The following is a 4,871-nucleotide window of genomic DNA, read 5'->3' as shown; positions in this document are numbered from 1 at the left end:
TGAACCCTGAACGGGCTAAGGCAGGAGGATGGTAAACTTGATACTAACTAGCCTGGGCTATGTACCAGTCAACACTATCAAAAGAAAGAACGTAAAAAGTAGAGGGAGAAGGAGAAAGAAGAGAAAGAAGGAAGCGAGAGAGAAGTAAGGGAGGGGGAGGAAATCGATCAACTCTGGAAGTAGGCCTTGAGGAAGGGAGGAGGGGAAGGGCATGATGATGAGGATGAGGATGAATCATAATTAGACACAATGACACTCATGACTGAAGCTGCAGCCAAATTTCAGTTCCTGCTAGAGGCGGGGGCTGGGATGCTGAGCCCCAGGGCACCACCAGGCAGGAAACCAGTGCTGCTCCAAGCTCTGAGTGACTCAGAGCTCTCCCCGTTCAGCATCTTCTGAGCTGCCCACTGCCGGCAGTGCCTTCGGCCTCACTTCTCAGATCCTCACCCACTGCTATTGTCTCTATCGCTTCCATTGACTCTACAAACACTTTCCATGAGCTGCTCACACAGCCCAGTGCCTCCCCCTGAATGTGAGCTTTGTTTGCTCAGAACATACCTCAAAGACTGAGCACAGGCTTCCTGAAAGACCGAGGACATAAAGAAAATCTGTTGTCAAGGAAGTACGAGCCTCCGCCAGAGGACACAGGACTCATACTCCCCCCCGGGGAGGAGTTTATTACAAACCTCTACTATATAATAAAGAGGAGAGAGCAGAATGGGTGTGGAGAGCTGAATATATGACAGGCCCATAAAGCCTGCTGCCTTGCGGCGTCAGAGCCATTGCTGGCAGTCCCTGCCAGAAGGCAGCAGGGACACAGGTCACACGCAGAGTGGCCTTCAAGGTCTGGATCCTGCACAACCCAGCAAGAGTAGAGCGAAGTGTGTGCACACACAGCCTTGTGCAAATCTTAGGAAGGGGGGGGCTCACTCTCACCGGACTCACTAGCACCCCCTTTGCTGTACCGGGTATCTCCGCCTCTTTGACTATGTTCAAAGCAGGCTTCACACGTACATTCCTTCTACAATAGATTCAGACCCAGGGGGATACATTTGCATTTGGATTTCCTGGTTACATTATGCTGAGATGATTACTCCATTTTCAGGCTGGGATGATGGCTCGGTCTGTAAAGCATTTCCTATCCAAAGAACCCACATACAAGATCAGGCACAGCGGAACACAGACTTGTAACCCCGGTCCTGCCAGATAGGAGGCTTCCCGGAAGGGGTAGAACAGGTTCCGGGCCAATGAAAGGTCTTGTTACAAACAATAGCTGGAAGGTACCAGAAGACCAACACACATCTAAAAAGGTTCTGGGATCTCCAAATGTGCAGGTATTAGGCCCACAGACACAGACAGACACACACATACACACACATACACACAGACACACACACACTCACACGGCGGGGGATGTACACATGCATCCACAAGGAGATGATAATCTAGGTTAGACTGTCCTTTAATGTCCAATTGTGGAGTGGGATATCGGGATATCCTGCTGTTGTGGCTATAGTTTGAAATGAATGGCCATTGAGGGAATGCCCACCCTGACTTCTGTTATCTCAACAGCTGTGCTTGTTATACTCTTTCAATGCCACTAGAGGGAGCACAAGTTCACTGCCATGCCTGGTCGGCAAAAAACAGTACCTTGATGGACGTTTTAGATGACATTTGGGAAAGAAATCATGGATCTATTAGCATTTATTTCACAAAAATGATTGATCAGACCGGGAAAAAAACCCACATTAAAAAAAAAAACTAAAGACGGACGGAAATTCTGGAGCTTCCTGGTGAGTTCCAGGCCAATGAAAGATCTTGTTCCCAAAACACAAGGTGGCTGCTGACTGAGGAATGACAGCTGAGGTAGTCCTCTGGCCTTCACACACGTGAACACGCATGTGCATGCACACTGGCACACTCTCACACTCTCATGCACTAGCACATCCGTGAACACACACACATGCAGACACAAGTTTTAATTGAAATAATTTAAATTTAAATGAATCTTCTAGAATGGAAGAAGTTGAACGCGAGGGGGTAAGACTGTGCTGTATGGGGTGAGTTCCAAAGGCTGCGGGCTATTGCACAGGCCACAGGTCAATGTGTGGATCACTACAGCCAGGACCAGTTTTCACTCCGCCAGCAAAGAAATGATGTGCATTGAGACCGCACATTGAGGTCTTTATTGAGGGGTAAACAGATGGCTTGAAGTGCCGTGAACCCTCGTCATTTTGCTAGGCATGGCTTCAGTTACAAGCAACAGCCATTTGCCCATTAGATGTAACACATTCTTATAAAGTAGATATGGAATCTCAGGAACGGAGGCTCAGTCACCAGAGAAACTGTATTCTGTGAAGGTCTGTTACTAAGGAGGAGGTCTCTATGTTTAATTGCTCCTATACAAAACGTCCTGGGGGGTTCCAAAGATCATAACATGAAAGTAAAAATGTAAACAGGGACTGAGAGGACTTGATGGATAAAACACCTGAGCGCAAGCATAGGGACCAGAGAGTTTGTATTCCCAGCACCCACATAAGCCGGCAGAGGTGTGGCAGCCTCCAGGGGATCCCTGCTCTAGCTGGCTAGCTAGACTGGAATTGGTGAGCTCTGGAGTCAACATGAAACCCAGTTTCCTAGTTAGCTTTCACTGCTGACTTGACACAGACAGGGCTGGTCCTCTAAGAGGGAAGTCTCCATTAAAGGATTGCCCAAATAAGATTGACCTGTGGGCATGTCTGTCAGGGACTGTTTCTGAAATACCTTTATCCGATAAGAACTTATGCAATCCATATGACTTTTTGTGTTTCTTGAATGGCCTGAACTTATGTTTCTTTACACATAGAATAGGGATAACAAGAATTAGCATATATATCCTATAGGGCGGTATATTAACATGTGTGGTTACTAATTACTACCAACTTGACAGGATGCAGAATCTCCCAGACGAGAGGATTATCTAGATTAGGTCTAAGGAGGTGGGAAGGCTCACCTAACTGTGGATGGCAATGCCACACAGGCTGAAGTCCCAGACTGCACACAAAGGGGAGTGAGCGAGCACCAGCATTCTTTTCTCTGGGCTCCCTGACCTGGATGCCTTGTGACCAGCTGCTTCCCACCCCTGCCCCCATGGCTTCCCTACTGCAGTGAACCGTGAGCCAAGAGAAACCCTTCCCCTCTTGGATTTGCATCTTGTCAGGTGTTTCGTCAAGAGCAACGGGACACGTGCCTTATATACGGTATGCACAAAGACCTTGTTCCTATGATTGATGCTCATATTAAAAAAATGTGTGTAAAAGAGAATTCTTGTTTAAGACCCTTTCACTCTCTTGTTCAACCCTGCTACGCTATACCTCATGTAACTTCTGCAATGTGTTTGTTCTCTCTGTTATCCTAGTGCCTCGGGCACGTTCTTCGTTTTACCCAGCATGCCCCTTTCCAGCCTCCCAGCTGCCCTGACCCTGCCTTCAGCATCTTTCAGAACTAGATCTTCTCCCCAGATCCTCAGTTCTTCCGCTGAAGCCTTCACTCACTCACTCACCCATCCACTCACTCACTCACTCACTCATCCTTCATCCCCTGGGCAAACACTTCCCAGAGGCTGCCTGTTGCCAGTCATTTCACACACTGCTAAGTTTCTGCTCCCCTACCTGGAGAGCATCTTATCCAACCTGGTGGAGTGGGCATTCAGCACACCATGGCTAAGTAGAGAATGTGGGCCAGTGAGATGACTCAGCACTTGCCACAGGTCCCTAACCTCCCCTTGGCACATCACACACATCCTACTCTTGTCTTCTAACTCTAATGGAAGACACCAGCTGTCAAAGCTCAGAATTCCTCCCCCCACATCTTCACCCATGTCCATCCATCATCCTTTCTCCCATCACTTCTTTGTGAAATGGTCCTCAGTGTTTAAAATGCTACCCAGATGTCACCTCCTGTAGGAATCTGAACCCACTCAATTTCCCCATCCTATCATTGATTTGTAATTAATATCTCTACCTCACGTCCTTGGCAGCTCTGATATGCTCCAGGCACATCCTGTCCTCTTAGGCTGCATCAGCTCCCTCCTTCCTCTCCCTCCCACGTATCCCAAGCCTGGTGTTCTGGCAGAAAGATCAGGTAGCATAAGTAACAAGGATGACGTGAATACATTATTGGTAGAACAGGGTCTGATGTTTCCAGCACAGCATTGGGAACTACAATAATTTTTTAATCACGCATAATTTTTTTCAATTTTTAAAATATTCAGAAGAAGTAGTTCAGTGAGAAGGACTGGAAGAAGACTGACTGAATTTCTCAAAGTCATTCTCTTGGGCTTCGATGGCATGAGTGAGTTGTATGTGGGTGTCTTTAGCTTCCATGTGTTTGCTGATGGCATGGCGGCTCTTTGGTTTTTTAACTGTGAAATGAAATAAAATTGATTCTATGTACTGGTAGAAAACTCCTGATAAGAACCAAGAATTTCTTCCTCTCCCTAAGACTAATGGGAAGATCGCCCTCCTGGGAAGGTAAACCCAGTTACGCGATATGGCACAGCTACTCTCCAGTGATGGCTGGCTACTGAGGTCACTGGGTAGCAAGCCCTGGGGGTGGCAGCGTGGGAGCGTGAAGAACACAGCCCATGGGAGAGTTCACAGGAACAAGACCTCATTCCATCCTAAATCAAGCAAGAATGAAGTGGTTTTCTGAAAAAGGGATGCCTGCGCAGAACACTTCCATATCACTGTCCCAGGAGTGCCTCAAGGAAACTCTACCTCATTTTTGGCACCCACATGTCCTTAAATGAAGACACGGGTGACCTCTACAGTGGGGCAATGCATCTGCCTTTCAGTCCTGCTGAGCGTGGCTGCTGCTGGATCACTGCCTGA

This window comes from Microtus ochrogaster, chromosome 4 (assembly GCF_000317375.1).
Source record: "Microtus ochrogaster isolate Prairie Vole_2 chromosome 4, MicOch1.0, whole genome shotgun sequence".
Taxonomy (NCBI): Eukaryota; Metazoa; Chordata; class Mammalia; order Rodentia; family Cricetidae; genus Microtus; species Microtus ochrogaster.
The sequence above is the reverse complement of the archived record's forward strand: the minus strand, read 5'-3'. Positions refer to the sequence as shown.